The 18223-nt window shown below is 43.9% G+C and overlaps 1 long non-coding RNA gene across 1 annotated transcript; it reads right to left on the bottom strand.

The window, feature by feature from the left end:
- Positions 1–440: 440 nt before the first annotated feature.
- On the bottom strand, positions 441–6180 carry LOC310844937. The gene is made up of 2 exons (XR_014564391.1): positions 6083–6180; positions 441–593 (listed from the first exon to the last, which is right to left on the bottom strand). It is a non-coding gene; the product is annotated as an uncharacterized lncRNA (long non-coding RNA).
- Between the last annotated feature and the right edge of the window lie 12043 nt (positions 6181–18223).

Raw genomic sequence — 18223 nt, 5'->3', positions numbered from 1 at the left:
GATTTTAGAATGTTGTACTATTTTATTGTTGTTAGCCGCCCTGAGCCCGGCTTCGGCTGGGGAGGGCGGGATATAAATAAAATTTATTATTATTATGATCCTGGGACACCCAGAAGATCTAAAACAATGCAGCTACGTAAGAACATGAATCATTCCCAAAATATAATTATTTGCTAAGCCTCTTACATATAGAACCATAGAGTTGAAAGGGACTCTGAGGGTCCTTTAGTCCAACCCCCTGCAATGCAGGAATATGCAGCTGTCCCATACAGGGATCCGGACCCTACTTGATTGAGCTCCTCCTTGTGACCAGAAATATTGGCTTGGTTCAGAACGTTGCCCCTTTTGCTTGCGGAGCAACCAAAGCATGTCAAGGAGCTGAAGCAGAAGACATAATTGACTGTTGTTGTGAGATATACGATGCTACAATTTACTACAAATCACCAAATTGTAAATTTTATTTTGTTTTTATGGTTTTCTACAGATGTTATGACTTACGGCCTTGACAAATAAGGTGATTCACTGAAGCTCTGTGCAGATGCTCTTATTCTCTCATGCTTAGAACCACAGAAGGGGAGAGTGTGGAGTATCACCTGTATTCGTATCACCTGGCCCCACCACCCCTCGTGCCATAACACAAACTAACTAACTAACTAACTAACTAACTAACTAACTAACTAACTAACTAACTAAAATAACTAAGCATATCTAGAGCTGGTTTGGGATGAAAGTCTTGTCGTTTTGCTCTTAGGCATTGAAACTGCCAGCTAGGGATTGGCGAATTTCTCAGTTTGGGTTTCTCTCCGTTTCTCATTTTTCTAACCTTAAATTCCATTCTCCACATTTCCACATCAGTTTGCAATCCCCCCCCCCCAAAAAAAAACCAGTCCTCATGAAAATTCATCAGTATTTTCTCTTAACATAGACATTTCATGAAAGTTTCCCTAATGCACACATTAGTGTTTTTTGGGTGTGGGTGTGTGTGATTTCACGAAGGTCACATAACTCACACGGGAGTGTGGCTCCTGAAGATGCCCATTAGCTGATCGGTGGCTAGAGTGATTCCCTTTCATAGAATCAGAGAGCTGGAAGAGGCCCTGAGGATCATCTAGTCCAGTGTTTCCCAACCTTGTGCCTCCAGCTGTTTTTGAACTACAACTCCCATCATCCCTGACTAGCAAGACCAGTGGCAAGGGATGATGGGAATTGTAGTCCAAAAACAGCTGGAGGCACAAGGTTGGGAAACACTGATCTAGTATAACCCCTTGCAATACAGGAATATGCAGCTGTCCCTTACGGGGATCGAACCTGCAGCCTTGGTGTTATCAGCACCATGCTCTGACCAACTGAGCTATCCAGGCTCGGTTGCCAACAAAATCCAAATGGGTCAGGACCACCAAATTCCAGGTATAAATCTATTTAAAATGGATTTCTCCTCCATGGATTTCTCCTCCAGGATAAAACCATGCAACTTTCACTTGTCCTCCCCCCACCGCCTTTCCCCTTTCCTCCTCAAGCTTGTATTATCCTTATAAAAGTTGCACCATCTCTGTTCTCTCATTTCCTTCTACCTGCGGCAAAGGGCGATCATGTTATTTTAAATATTTACATCAAGTTACTTTATACGTTCCTGTGGTCTTGAGGCATGGAGGCTCCCTGTGGTTGGTCACTGGGCACTTAGATCCAATTAGCACTCAAGGTCAAGAGCGCATTATGCTGACAAAAAGTGGGGAGGGAACCATCCTGGTTGGTTAAAAATCTTGCCTTGCTGATTAAGGGCGGCCTTTGGAGCAAATGAAATTACAGCCCAAGAAATCTGATTGCGTCCGTGCTCGAGTGAGGTAGCGTCTCAGTGCTCAATTTCCCTAGCCATATGCTCCAAGATTTTTTTTTTAAAAAAAACCCTTCACATCAGAAGAAGGCAAAGGAAGAGCCTAAGGCAGTGAATGTAACACTGCATGGAGAATGAGGAGAAGGGTTAGCAGAGGAATTTCTCAGCGCGACAAAGAGCTTTCATTTCACTTATTTATTTTGAAGATGAACTGAGTGTTAAGAACATAGGAATGCAGGAAGCTTCCATATCCGGAGTCAGACCATCCTAGCTCAGTTATACCTAAACTGACTGGCAGTGTCTCTCTAGGACAGCCTTGCTCAACCTGTGGGTCCCCTGTTGAACTACAACTCCCATTACTCCTAGCTAGCAAGGCCAGAGTTCAGGGATGATGGGAGTTGTAGTCCAACAACATCTGGGGACCCACAGGTTGAGAACCGCTGCTCTAGGATTTCAGGGAGGGGGGTTTCATCCAGTCCTACTCAGAGATGCTGCTCATTGAACCTGAGACTTCTACGTGAAGAGCAGATGCTCTACTACTGAGCCGTGGTGCTTCCTCTAAATCAGTATATCCCAAACTTGAGTCGCTGACTGTTTTCGGACTACAACTCCCATCACCCCTAGCTAGCAGAACCAGTGGTCAGGGATGATGGGAATCGTAGTCCGAACACAGCGGGAGACCCGAGTTTGGGAAACACTGCTCTCATTGTTGGATGGGGCTTCTGGTGTCCATCAGGCTGGTGCAAGCCACAGTTTGTACAATAACCATTTGGACAACCATAAGAAGATAAGAAGAGCCAATGGCCCATCTACTCCGGCATCCTGTTCTCCCAGTGGCCACCCAGATGACTGTGGGAAACCCACAAGCAGAATCTGAGCACTCTCCCTTCCCATGTTGTTGTTGTTGTCTAGTCGTTTAGTCATGTCCGACTCTTCCAGCAACTGGTATTCAGAAGCATTATTACTTTTGACTGTGGAGGCAGAGTACAGCCTTTGTGGCTAGTTGCTATTAATAGGCTTATCCTCTACGAAATTGTTAAAGCCATCCATGTTGGTGGTCATCCCTCCTGTAGGAGCAAGTTCAGCCCAATACATCTTATTGACCTGAGTTGGAGCAGCAAATGGCACCCCACTGCTCCAAGTTAAGTTACATAGTAAAGGGAAAGGGAAAGGGACCCCGACCATTAAATCCAGCCACGAATGACTCTGAGGTTGCGGCTGTGATGGCCTGGGACTCGGGCTCTGACTCGGAACCAGAGGAGTCTCAGTCCGCACCAGATCCTCTCTCTCAGGTGGCATCTGAACCAAGTCTGGGGCCTGATTCTGAAGAGCCCCAGTCTGCACAGGTTCCCCTGCAACAAGCACCAGCTGGGCTGAGTCAGGGGCCTGAGCCTGCCATGGCTCCAGATGTGGGGATTACCTCTTTACCCTCTGCTGGGCAATCACGTGCAGCTGCTCCACTACCAGTTGGGTCAGGAGAGGCTGAGGCTGCCTCTGGGTCTAGTAACCCACCGACATCTCCCGAGCTGCAGATACTGAGGTCTGAGAGAAGGAGAGACCTGAGTACTTGCAGGAGGAGGGCTCGCCTTTGGGCGAGACAGGGAGGTGAGTCACCAGGGGATCAGGACCGACTGTTACCCCATCAGAGATAAAAGGCTGCTGGACCCCGCCCCAGGTTGCAGGAGCAACATTGCTGCAACCTGCCTGTTACCCTGTGCCTGACCTAGCCTCTTGAACTGACTCCTTGTGGAATCCTTGGATTTGGGACCGGACCTGGATTGCGTTGCTCGGGTTAACCCCTGGCCCAGCACAGCGGTGCTCATCTCAGCGTTTGTCTGCTTCTGCAGACAGTTTTTCCGGGTCATGTGGCCAGCATGACTAAGCCGCTTCTGGCGAAGCCAGAGCAGCGCATGGAAACGCTGTTTACCTTCCTGCCGGAGTGATATCTATTTATCTACTTGCACTTTGACATGCTTTTGAACTGCTAGGTACGCAGGAGCTGAGACTGAACAACGGGAGCTCACCCCGTCATGGGGATTCGAACTGCCAACCTTCCGATCGGCAAGTCCAAGCAGCACAGTGGTTTAAACCACAGCGCCACCCACTGAGTACTGAGGACCAACTCCAGATTTGAGGGGGCCCTGGGTGAAATGTCCTCTGGTGAGGTCCCTCCTTCATTAGCAGAACTTGGTAGGGTTACACTGTTGCAGTGGCAGTGATTGAAGCAGCATTGCCTGGCTAAATAAATTTATTCTGCCCCCCCCTCCCACCAATGCTCCAGAGCAAGGCTAGGTTATGGGTAGAGATGGGTGGTTCATTCTAAGTCCGTTCTGTGCCACCCTTGCTAATATTCAGTTGTAGTTACGCTCCATCCCATTTTTCACGGAGTTTCCAAAAGAATGCATTAAAAATCTTCATGTACATTGTATGCATTTTGTACATGTTCACCCATTAAACTACACATTTCCCCAAAGCAGTTTCCTCCGAAAGTTGCCTTTTGTACTTGTTTTTCACAAAATCCATGTGCACACACTTTGGGGGATTGAAGGTACATTGCTCAAAATGTAGAAGAGCATAATTTGACTGATAGCTGCATTCTGATCTGCAAGCAAGTTTGGGAATGTTGATTTGGGTTGGTCCGCTATGAAATTCAAACTGAATGAATTTGGCCCTCATCCTTAGCAGTGTAGGAAATGTACATCATCTATCCACCTGTTGCTGCTCAGGGTGATGAGTCAGGAAAACAAAATTAAAGGAATCCCAAGGAATGCATTGGCAGAGGACCCTACCTGAGTACTTTATGCCTGGGCAGCTGATCAAGGATTCTAGGCCTTGAGGCTGGCCATGAGAGCACCTATCACATCTATCCTTCTGTGGTGTTAAGATTGGCACAGGGGCCTCTCTTGGTAGTTCCACCAACCTTGAAAATGTAGTGAATGGAGACCTGGGAGCAGGCTTTCTCTGTGACAGCTCCTAAGCTGTGGAACTCCCTCACGCAGGGACACACCTAGCATTTTCCTTGTACAGCTTCCACTGTATGCTAAAGATGCAGCTCTTTACCCTACTCTTTGACAGTCAAGGGACATTATTATGTACATTATGGAGCATCTCCACTCCCATCGTTCAGCACGGACACTGAGGTCCAGCTCTGAGAGAGAGAAGCGAAGTTACAGGGAACCAGGCAGAGGGCCTTCTCAGCAGTGGTGCCCTCCTTGTGGAACGCTCTCCCATCAGATTTCAAACAAATAGACAACTGTCTGACTTTTAGAAGACACCTGAAGGGAGGTTTTTAATGAATGATGTCATATTGTGGACTGTCTCGCCAGAGTGGTGCATGCTCTAGTTATCTCCCGCTTGGACTACTGCAATGTGCTCTATGTGGGGCTACCTTTGAAGGTGACCCGGAAACTACAACTAATCCAGAATGTGGCAGCTAGACTGGTGACTGGGGGCGGCTGCCGAGACCACATAACACTGGTCTTGACAGACCTACATTGGCTCCCAGAACATTCTGAGCACAATTCAAAGTGTTGGTGCTGACCTTTGAAGCCCTAAACAGCCTTGGTCCAGTATATCTGAAGGAGCGTCTCCACCCCCATCGTTCTGCCCGGACACTGAGGTCCAGGGCAGAGGGCCTTCTGGCAGTTCCCTCATTGCAAGAAACAAAGCTACAGGGAACCAGGCAGAGGGCCTTCTTGTTAGTGGCGCCCACCCTGTGGAACACCCTCCCATCAGATGTCAAAGAGATAAACAACTACCTGACATTCAGAAGACATCTTAAGGCAGCCCTGTTCAGGGAAGTTTTTAATGTGTGACATCTTAGTGTATTTTTGGTCTTTGTGGAAGCCACCCACAATGCCTGGGGAAACCCAGCCAGATGGGCGGGGTACAAATAATAATAAATAATAATAATAATAATAATAATAATAATAATAATAATAGTGTTTGAATTTGTTGGAAGCTGCCCAGACTGCAGCTTTGTTTTATCTGTTTTTATAACTGTGTCCTGTGCTGAAGTAACCTACCCCTGAGACCTTACGGTGAAAGGTTGGTAAGACATCTTATAAAATAAATAGATGAGATAACACTGTGCGCCAAACAGAGCTGCTTGGTGGGCCTAAATGAGCCATTAGGCCATAGGTTCCCCACCACTGTGGTATATGAACCACTGGCTGAGGAGGAAAGCAGAAGGCCTCTTGCTTGTATAAAATGAAATCAAGCGGATTAACTTAAATTGATATCCTTACTTACATTGTTTCCTAAGCAAGCAATTTTGAGGGGGAGTGGATGATATTTCTCTCAGCCGTGCTGTAATGTCTTCAGGATTTGAAGGTTGCTCTTTACTGCACTGTCAGGAAAAGACAAAGGATGAGAAGCATTGTTTAGAAGCATCGAAGAAGAAATCAAAGTGATGATGTAATGGCTCAACCCAGGAAACAATTAGAAGATCATTTTTACTAAACATTTTATGACTCCACATTTGCATCTGGGGAATATTAGAGTAAATATAGCATGAGGAAATTAGTCTTAATTTCATGTTAATGGAAAAATCAATTCAGTTCTAATTATGTTATGATTTATAATATACAATCCGGCAGTTCTTTAAATGCTTTGATCAGGTTGTTCAATTGTTGATTTTTTCCCCCTCAACCTAAATAAGATTAATTCTGTTTCTAATCACACATTGAAATGCATAAATCTATTGGCAGTAGAGTCTACTTAACCTCAGGGAAGCTGGAATAAAAAGAGAAGGAAGTATATTAATTACAGTATTTTCTATACATGAATGTTCAAGAAGGCCTGTGAGCCCACAAGTCTAGAAAACTTGGCAACTGAGGGGAAATGAGTCACATCACAGAAGAGATTGAGCCAACTGCTGATGGTGCTGACAAGAGCCATGAGACGAGACAAGTGCAGAATAAAAGGCCTCATGAAGTCCTGTTTGTGGAAGAGAAAAATTGTGGGGAACATTTCACCAAACTTCTCTGCCAGAGAGGAGACGCTCTCAAAGAGTTTCTCAAAGGCGAGGCTCACCATTAGCACAGCTGGGTAAAGACATGGATCAATCTGGAGGACAGAGAAGTGTTGGACTTAGAGGGCCACGACAATCGATTTGGGTGGCACGCCTACTTGTGGCATGGGCGGAGGAGAACGCATAAGGAATTTGGAAATCACACATTTAGGGGCCCACTGAATGAGGTATGGGAAAGGTATAAAGATGTGCTAGAACCTAAAACACCCCACTGGCTGTCACCATTAGAGGTTATGTCCGTTAAAAAGACCAATATGAGGGCCAATTGGGCCACATATGAACAACTGGTCATGAAAGAGGAAGGAAAGTGGAAAATGAGGCCGTACGAGCAGGTCAAGAACCAAGTTTATGATTGGCTACATTACTTCCAGATAAATGACATGTTTAGGAAAGATATCAAAGATAAAGGATATGCTGATAAAAACTCTAGATTCCAAATTGAGATCCTGGAAAATAATATAAAAACTTTGTCTAAAATGTACAATCAGTTACTGGACTGGAATCTAATTGATGAGGAAGTCAAGTCGGTAATGACACACTGGGCCAAAGACTTTGGCCGTAACATCTACTTCGAAGAATGGGAAAAACTATGGAAACAACATCTTAAGTTTACGGCTTGTGTGACACTTAAGGAGAATCTAATGAAAATGTTCTACCGTTGGTATATGACTCCCGTTAAATTAGCCAGAATGTACGGATCCTGTAATAAATGCTGGAAGTGCAAGGAAAGAGAGGGGACCTTCTACCATATGTGGTGGGAATGCCAAAAGGTTAAAGGGTTCTGGGAGAGTGTGTATAATGAAATGAAGAAAATTTTAAGCTATACTTTTGTTAAAAAACCCGAGGCATTCCTGCTGGGATTGGTAGGAAGGGAGATAAAAAGGAAAGACTACAAGCTGTTTCAGTACGCAACAACGGCAGCAAGGGTCCTGTTAGCTAAAAATTGGAAATTAGAGGGTTTGCCGACAATTGAGGATTGGAGATCAAAATTACTAGATTATGTGGAGATGGATAAGATGACAGGGAAAATCAGATATATAAAAGACCAGAGGTTTGTAAAAGATTGGGAAAGTCTTACGAAATATCTGGAAAACTTAAGCGATGGACAGATAACACTAGTGGGTTTTAAGGGAGCTCTGTAAGAAGCAAAGGGTAATGTCTAAAGAAAAACAGATGAACTAGAATGATTAACGGCACTACAAAATAAGAAATGCGGAATTATTTGCCTTTATTAATACGGATGATTTGTGGAAAGGTTGAAGGAAGTCACTTTTAAAATATGTGTGATATTAAGTGGAATATTATAGTCTGTCTTGTATTTTGATTTATGTAAACTAATAAAAATTACGCATGGGAAAAAAAAAGCACAGCTTCTTTGTTTAAACCTAATTTTTAATTTTGCTATCTCTGCAAGTGGCAGAGGCAACTGTGGTGGCGATGGAGCCGCCATTTTATATCCACCATGATGCCCTGAGTCATTTTGGGATGCTGATAGAGGGTGTGTGTGTGAAAGAGAGAGGTGTGTGGAATGGCAGCTGCCACGGAAAAGGGCAGGCAATATGCTGAGAGAATTCTGCAGAGTGGCCTTGTTATTCTAGGGGCATGTGAAAAAGAGACACCTCAGAAATGTTCTCAGAAAAATGTCTTCAGAGAAATTTTGCCTCGGTTCTGATTGAGCCTGTGGCTGGAGGGGATTCAGTTAATTCATCCCACAGCATCTTGCATTCCATTTGTTGAACTTGTCACATATTAGAGAACTCAGTCATGTGATTCTCCTCCTACATCAGGGTAGTCAACATGGTACCTTCTAGAAGTTTTGCACAGCAACACCATAATCCCTCACCAGTGCCCAGACTGGCTGAGGAGGTTGTGCCCACAATATCCCGACATTATCATGTTGTTAAGATCACAAGGTTGTCCGGACAACATTTTTTAGGTGAATATGCTTATCATTCTAGTTTCTGTTTTGTTTTAAATGTATCTGTTGTTTTTTGTGTTTTTAATTATTTTATAAGCAATTTATTTTATGTGTAAATCACTGTGAGACAGCGGTTTAGAAGGTATAATAATAATAATAATAATAATAATAATAATAATAATAATAATACTTTTCAAGTAATGCATGATTAAAGACCCAGCATAAATTATGCTGATTCATAAAGTATGTCAGAAAGGAATTCATATAGAAGATACCCTCTGGCTGAATCAAAACAATGCAGTACTCTGAGTTTTGGTGGGCAAACATAAAAGGGATGAGAAAAAAAATAAATAGAGGTTCAGAGATGCACCACTGCTGAGAGAATGATGTTTCAGGAAGCTGTGTAAGGTACATCCTGAGGCATTCTGACAGCTTGTGGAGCGGAGAATCTCAGGAGTATTTACATCTCACTTTCTAATTTAAAACAAAGAAAACAGGGGTGAGGAGGTGTTTTCTAAGCTTGAAATGGAACTTTCGTAAGCCTAGAAGGGTTGATCTTCCTTGTAGCATTGTAGATGGTTTAGACCCGATTTGGACAGGTTTTTGACTTGTGGTATTTATTTTGTTTTCAATTAGAACCCCCAAAGGGATCAAGTGGACCCAGGTGCCAAATAGTGGTTCCCATTGGTGAGCACAGAACACATACCCTCCAACATTTCTCCAATGAAAATAGAGATGCATTATTATTATTATTATTATTATTATTATTATTACCCTGCCCATCTGACTGGGTTGACCCAGTCACTCTGGGCATATTCCAAAATATATAAAAACATCAAACATTAGCAAACTTCCCTATACAGGACTGCCTTCTAAAAGTTGTTTTCCTTGGCTCAGGGGTCCCATAACTCCATACACTCCAACATTTCTCCAATGAAAATAGGGATGTCCTAAGGAGAAGTGGGACATTCCAGGATCAAATCAGAAACTGGGACGGCTTCTGTAAATCCGGGACTGTCCCTGGAAAATAGAGGCATTTGGAGGGTTTGAGAACAACAGGTGCTTCTGAGCTAGAGATGTGGAAGAGACAGGATCCAGTTCTCATTTAAAAGGTGGATCTAAAAACAAGAACTGCTAAAAAGCTTTTTAAAAGATCAGTCATTAAAATACAATTAAACATTTGATAGAATTAAAATGATGTATACCTATAAATTGCCAACAAAGGCCCGTATAGTTAAAGCTATGGTTTTCCCAGTAGTGATGTATGGAAGTGAGGGCTGGACCATCAAGAAGGCTGATCGCCGAAGAATTGATGCTTTTGAATTATGGTGCTGGAGGAGACTCTTGAGAGTCCCATGGACTGCAAGAAGATCAAACCTTTGCATTCTTAAGGAAATCAGCCCTGAGTGCTCACTGGAAGGACAGATCCTGAAGCTGAGGCTCCAATACATTGGCCACCTCATGAGAAGAGAAGACTCCTTGGAAAAGACCCTGATGTTGGGAAAGATGGAGGGCACAAGGAGAAGGGGACCACAGAGGACGAGGTGGTTGGACAGTGTTCTCAAAGCTATCAGCATGAGTTTGACCAAACTGCGGGAGGCAGTGGAAGACAGGAGTGCCTGGCGTGGAAGACAGGCGTGCTCTGGTCCATGGGGTCACGAAGAGTTGGACACCACTAAATGACTAAACAACAACACACCTATAAATTCTGTTTGAAGCATACCCATAGTTACAATGAAAACAGCATGACACCAGCCGTCTGTTCCCCAAAGCCTTTTGGAACAAGAAAGTCTTCACCTGCCGGTGGAAAGCAAGCAAGGAAGGTTCCAGTCTAGCTTCCCTAGGGAGGGAGTACTAGATCGGAAGTCCTTCAACACTGAAAGTTCAGTTTCTTACAAGAGTGGAATGAATATGATGTTGCCTCTGTAACTGTGGTAGTTCATGAGACTGAAATGGTTGCATGCGCAACGCAGATCACCTCAGCCTTTTGAGTGTCTAGCTACCCCACACAGCATGATCTCCTTCCTGCAGGATTTTCAAAAAACAGCAGGAACTTTTACCAAGGTGGTCACAAATATCCCAATTCTAAAGCACTTGGAAGGGCTGTAGCTCAAGCCGAGAGGCAGATGAGAACACCGCTTGCTTCCTCAACATCCTTCTTCTCTTTATTATCATCATCTGGCTTTCCTTTATGGCCCTGATACACTGCGCAAACTGCTGCTGTTAATATAAGACGCGCCGAAAAGCTCCAGTCAGTGCTTGCCCTCCACCTCCAACCGAAGATGTAATGGAAAAAATCAGTGACCTGCTGAATTCTTAGGTTAAGTAAATTGTTACTTTCCTTGAAGTCTGTAGAAGGATGTCTGTTTCCTTTGTGACATGTTCTTACCAGGATCCATACAATGGGGTGTAATGAATGTTGCTAGTGCCTGACCCCAGAAATCACATATTTATGTATTTGGAAACACTGCAAGGCATGCTATTTGTTCCGGTCAGTAGAAATCTCAACCTCTGCTTTCTAAGCTTCTCAAAGTACATCCATCCGCTTAGGTGATTATTTTAGAATGTATGGGCAAGCACTGGAGTTTCCAAGCTGCCAAACGGCAGGCAAAATGAAAAATGAGAATTTTCTGTCGTGCGTCAAGCAGTATGACCCAGGATTCTCCCTGTGTGCTGTTACCCCAATGCTCAGACGGAAATTGTGATCAATTAAAAACAGACAAACCTTTTGGGCTGGGTCACATCTCTGCAATACATTGAAAGCACATGACATGTGCTAAAGAATACAGTGGTACCTTGGTTCTCGAACTTAATCCATTCCAGTCCGTTCGACTTCCAAAACGGTTCGAAAACCAAGGTGCAGCTTCCAATTGGCTGCAGGAGCTTCCTGTACTCAAGCAGAAGCCATGTTGGACATCCGGCTTCCGAAAAACATTTGCAAACCGGAACACTTACTTCTGGGTTTGCGGCATTTGGGAGCTGATTTGTTCGGCAAGTAAGCCGTTCGGGAACCAAGGTTTGACTGTACTGGGAAATACATTTTGTTAAGGGTGCTTGGAATTATAGTGCTGTGAGGGGAAAACTATAGTTCCCATGATTCTCTGGGTGAAGCTTTAAATGGACTTTAAGTGTACGGTGCAGATATCTCACTGCCCTCTGTTTCCTCTTTTTCTTCTTTCACACAGTGCTGTGCTGGAAATTCCTTCCATGTGTGTTAGGTGTGGACACTGGGATAAATGACACAGTGCATATACCCTAAAGACACCGTAGTCTCTGCTGACCTTCCAAACCCTGAGTAATTGCTAATAACCCCTAGAATCTCTCACCACTCAGAGACTGGGGCAACATGCAACGTGATATACCTCTCTGCATCTAATAAATAATAATAATAATATTTTATTTGTACCCCACCCTCCCCAGCCAGAGCCGGGCTCAGGGTGGCTAACATCATAAAACTAACACATTATACAAAGAACATAAGAACATAAAAACAGGCAAACAATTAATTAAAATACATCTTAAAATTAGTTCAGAGCAAATTAAAATCTGGACAGATGGCAGTCCACTGGTAAAATTGGGAGTGGTTAATATTCTCCAGGGCCAACTGTTACCACTGGTCTTATAAAGGACCTGTGAGTGGGCTAGGAGAGCCAGTGTGGTGTAGTGGTTAAGAGCGGTAGTCTCGTAATCTGGGGAACCGGGTTCTCGTCTCTGTAGCACCCTGCTTGTGGTTAACGCTTAGCTGGAATGAAATATTCAACGCAGCAATAGAGAAATTAAAATAATAATTTATTTGTCAGACAAATAAATGAGAGGCTCAGTGGTATATGGTTACCAAGCTCTGGCCTGGCCTCTTGCCATCCTGGCCAGCACTTATATTCCCTTAATCCAGCCCCCTTTGCTCCTCCTGTGGCTGCCTCTGTCCAATCAGCCTGGTTGAAATTCCTATTGGCTGTTTGGTAGAACCAATCACAAAAGATACACCCACAAAAGATACACCCACTTCCTTGCCCTTATAAGGGAGACAAAGAGCTATATATAAATGACAAATAAGTAATAATATATCTTACATGGAATCTTAATTACTAGCTCACCTCTTGCCCTCCTTGCCCTATTGCCTTCTAAAACAAATGTTTAATCTTACATTTTTATGTTCAACAGATGTCAAGGATCTTGAGTTTCACATCAATATTGAAAGATTTCCTTCATTTGAAAGTTTCTAAACAAATGCCTGACAACCATATATATCAAGAGTGCTTGGATGGCGTCTTCTGTCTAGCAGGGGGGCTAGGCTGGTGGCTGACTTAATTTCAGGATAAATACAACTCTTACAACCATATGAAATAAGAATCTAGCATTCCTTAAATCCTTTGCATAATTACATTTAAGCCAATATATTTAAGCTAATATATTTCATTCACTTATCATAGGTAGCCTTTTAAAAGAATAAAGCCTTTGTAAAGTAAAAAGGAACTCAGTAAAAAACAGCTTTTAAAAAGAAGCCTCTTCAGTTTACACCTCCCCCCTTTCCCCCTCCTTTCCCAGCCAGCTAGATGCTTCTCCCATTAGCTCTTCCCAACAGCTTTAGAAAATTTCCCAAAAATGCTCTCTTTTCTTCTAGCCAAGCCAGTTGCCTTTTTCACTGCTCTTGGCCTTTCAACCTTAGAAAGAAGATCTGGCTCATTTTACTGGGAGGCACATTGGTATTATTTTACTATTTACCCTTGCCTTTAATTGTGTTTTCTCAGCCTTGGGGCAGCATATGTAATTCTCCCTTTTTATGACTTTGAGAATTGTTTTTCTACTATAAATCAATGGGGCCCCCTTGTCTTAGGAGAAAAACCTCTTGCCAAGGTTCTTTCTGCCTGGCATGAAACATTTGAAAATCCTTTTTTTTTAAGCTCATTTTTAAATACAAGCCTTGATAAAATATAGAAGCTCTGATAAAAATGCAGGCTTATGACTAGATGCCTCATTCCCCCCTTTCAAGCTCAAGGACCTTCATCCCAAGTGTCCTTGATAGCTTGACCTTCATCATATTCCTGAGGTAAAGCTCTGTATAGGGCCATGATATGAGGTAGAGTTTCATTTGAAACCATCTTGCTAATTGTACTTCTAAAACATGAAATGATACATGGCATCATACATAAAACCATTACCACTACTGTCAAGAAAAATAAGCAAGACAATAGTATCCCTTTGAGTCCTGCGACATTAGGTAACCAATTGGTGAGCCATCCCATATCCCATCCTTCCCATGTTTGTACTGGGACATGTGCTATATTCTCCATCTTTGTGGCCAACACACGGATTGCCTCACCATTATCAGAAATGTTAAAGCAACAGGCATTCCCTGTCAAGTTCAAGACTCCACATAGGCCTCCCTGCCTGGCAAGTACATAATCCATTCCCATTTTCAGCTGCAAAATGGCGGCTCTACTTTCATCCAACTGTTGTGCAATAAGTCTCAAACTCTGGGCCGTTGCATTGGTTACAAGTTCCACTACTGCTTGCAATCGAATTATTCTGTTTAGATTATAAATAGGATCCCGTGCCCCTTGTATGAGCTCACCAGGATTCCAGGAGGCAGGATCATAATAGGCTATAATGCGCTCTGGCGGCCAATCATCAGTACCGCTCCAACTTTGGGTACTTCCTCCTGCTATATGAGAAATATCAGCATTCCTTCGTGTTCGCCTGGCCGAACTAGTGGGCATAATCCACATTGGTGGTAATACCCAACCCAAGAAACAAGTCCCACTCCATTTGGAAGGGAGCTTTTTGTATGCCCATTCTCCACATATCCACCACAACCATCGGGTCTGAGGTTTTTGGTACGTGGAGTACAGAAGGCGAAATACCAAAAGAGGTAGAGAGTTCACAGTGCAGTATGTTAGATTGCCTTTTTCTGTCACAGTTATGTTCCACACCACTTTCCATGCGTGAATAAAAGGAGGTGCACAGGGCAAGGTATTCCGAGTTCGATAGGTAGTACCGTGTGCCCAGGTATGACTATTCTTAATATAATCCCAAGTATAGTGACAATGAGAAGAGCCTATCATGGGAGAATCAGCTGCATCTGATGATTTATGTACACAGAATTCCCCTTGTACAGGTATAACTCGTAATGGTTTAGTTGAGTTCCATCCGGGGAAATTCTGTATTTCTGTTTGGTGTGGCATTTCGCTTACCATACCAATGGCATCTAATGGTATCGGTAATAAGGGCATACCTCCCTCTGAATCATCTGGCCCAAGAGAGCAAACAAGGCAATTGGTCCTATTTGCAACATTGGCTACCATCTCAGCTAAGCCTACCCACATATTGTGGTCATGGCTGAATCCATATTTAGCCAATTTGGTCAGATTCAAGGACCCTTCCCCTTCCCAAGGGATCAGGATTAATAATAAAATCATGTTGATGTCTAGCATATGCATTCCTTCCACAAAAGATTACCTTATTGTGATAGCAAATAATTATTAGCCCCAATATAATTCCCCCAGTGACAGAAATGGGGAACCACCAAGACCAAAACATATATCCCGAGGATCCCCAATGAGTAATATCTCTGATAATTGTTCCACAAGGGGGCAGTCAATCAATTGTATTAGAGAATCTTTCCGTTCACAGTCGCTGGTTCAGATGCTCCTCAAGCTTCAGGCGTGCGCAGGTCAGCCAGCTTCCAGGTTGTGGCTGCAGCAGGCCGGTCGTCAAATGTTGCCCGTGACCTAGCCCGTTCCCGGTAGGGCTAGATACAGGGGTTTTTGGAGAGAGTTAGTTTTAAAGGATTAGAGGGGTCACCTTTGCACGTCCAACTGCCTTCGGACTTCTTCAAACGAGAGTGATGAATCCAGGGGGTCACCTCAGCTACCTTCACCGCTGTTGGAGTAGAGAGCAAGACGGTGTAAGGTCCACGCCACTTTGGTGCAAGTGGATCACGTTTCCACTCTTTCACCCATACGCTATCGCCAGCCTGGAACTGATGAATCGGCTCGGCAATGCTGCACGGCGTGCGTTCGAGGGCCCACCTGTTAAGAGAAACAAAAACACGGGAGAGAGATTGCACTTGTCCCTGTGTCACATGATCTCCTATTTGTTTAAGGTCAGCTGGAATATCCTGAACAAAGGAGGGCGGTCTCCCATACAGGAGCTCAAAAGGTGACAACTTAAGTCTTTTTGTGGGTGCACACCGAACACGAAACAGTGTTATGGGTAACACATCTACCCATCCCAATCCCGTTTCCTGGGTTAATTTTGCCAATTGGGTTTTCAGAGTCCGATTCATTCTTTCAGTTTTCCCTGAACTCTGAGGCCTATATGCTGCATGCAGTCTCCATTTTACTTGTAGGACTCGACATACATCTTGTACTACTTGATCAATGAACGCTGGCCCATTATCACTTCCAATGCATCTAGGTAATCCAAACCTTGGGATCAATTCAGTGAGGAGTCTCTTAGTTACCTCTCGTGCCTTTTCAGTTCGGGTGGGAAAAGCTTCAACCCATCCGGTAAGAGTATCTACAAATACAAGGAGATACTTGAATCCCTTAGAAGGGACCAGCTCTGTGAAGTCCACAATTAGGCTTTCCATGGGGACATATCCCACATGCTGAATTCCAGGAGGTTGTACTGGTCCCTGCCTGGGATTGTTTTTAGCACAAAGAACACATTTCTGTGAAATGCAAGTTGCTAATTGTGATAGATTAATAATATACAACTTCCGACTGAGACTCTCTCTGGTTGCAGTACCGCCAAGGTGAGTAGATTCATGATAATTTCTTACAATTGTGCCTGCTAGATGATGAGGTACATAAATCCTATTGTCCGGCAGGATCATCCAACCGTCCTTCACAACCGCTCCTTCCTGTTCAGCCCACTTCCTCTCTTCTGGGGTATAGTGAGGTTTAACTTCTTCTGGAACTACCTCTGGTATGAGGGCTGCTATAAATCCTCCCACAGGCTTTTGGGCTGCCTCTCGGGCTGCTTTGTCAGCAGCATGATTTCCTCTGGTTATTGGATCCCTTCCTCGTCCATGACCTTTGCAGTGCATTACAGCAATCTGTTCTGGAGCCCATACTGCTTCTAACAGGATTTCTACTTCAGGTCCATATTTCAAGGCCTTCCCGTGGGCTCCTATTAGACCTCTTTCTTTCCATAGAGCTCCATGTGCATGCAGGGTTAAGAAGGCATATTTAGAATCAGTATAGATGTTTGCCTTACATCCAGCTGCCAATTGCAGAGCTCTAGTTAAGCCTATAAGTTCAGCCTTTTGTGCTGATGTGCCAGCAGGCAAAGCTTCAGCTTCCACAACTTCCTCATTGGTGACCACAGCATATCCTGCTCGTCTGGCACCTTCATGAAGGTAACTGCTACCATCCGTATAATATACAACATCTGGATTTTTCAATGGTTCATCTTTCAGATCAGGTCTACTGGAATAAACTTCATCCATTATTTGGAGACAATCATGTGATTCCTCATCATCTACCTCTGGTAGGGGCAGCAAAGTCGCTGGATTGAGCATATTCACTACTCGTAGATGAATCCTGGGATTTTCACACAATAGGCCTTGGTATCTAGCCATCCTTGGGTTCGTTAGCCAATAACTACCCTTATATTCCATGAGTGTCAGAACAGCATGAGGTACATTCACATACATCGTCTGGCCGAAGGTAAATTTATCAGCTTCTTTGACAAGGCTTGCAGTGGCCGCTACTGCCCTTAGGCATGGAGGCCATCCTTTTGCTACTGAGTCCAATTGTTTAGACAAATAAGCTACTGGGCGGTTCCAACTTCCTAATCTCTGGGTCAGGACTGCAGCTGCAATCCCATTCTGTTCATGTACATACAGCTGAAAGGGTTTTTCCGAATTAGGCAATCCAAGGGCTGGGGCCTCCATAAGTCGTTGTTTGATAACTAAAAAGGCTTGTTTCTGCTCAGGTCCCCATACGAATGGGTCCTTTTCTGCACCTCGAGTGCTTTCATGTAAGGGCTTGGCCAGACTGCTGAAATCAGGTATCCATAGTCTACAAAACCCTGCTGTTCCCAGGAATCCTCTAAGTTGTTTCCTTGTGGTAGGTTCCTTGATAAGGCAAATAGCTTCTTTCCTCTCTGGTCTCAATGCTCGTTGTTGGTGTGAGATGTCAAAGCCCAAATATTTGACCTTTTCTAAACATAACTGTGCCTTTTTCTGGGAAACTCGGTAGCCAGCTTCCCAGAGCAAGTGGAGCAGTTCCTCTGTCCCTTCTTTACAGGTATTAAAATCCTTTGCCGCTAGTATAAGATCATCTACATATTGCAGAACCACCTTTTCTCCCGGTATTGAGGGGTAACTTGTTAGATCCCTCGCCAAGGCAGTGCCAAATAAAGTTGGGGAATTTTTAAAGCCCTGGGGCAATCTTGTCCAGGTTAGCTGGCCTTTTGTTCCTGTTAAAGGGTCTTC

Source organism: Podarcis gaigeae, assembly GCF_964106915.1.
Source record: "Podarcis gaigeae genome assembly, chromosome: 1".
NCBI lineage: Eukaryota > Metazoa > Chordata > Lepidosauria > Squamata > Lacertidae > Podarcis > Podarcis gaigeae.
Note: the sequence above shows the minus strand (reverse complement) of the source record. Positions and strands in the feature narration are given on the sequence as shown.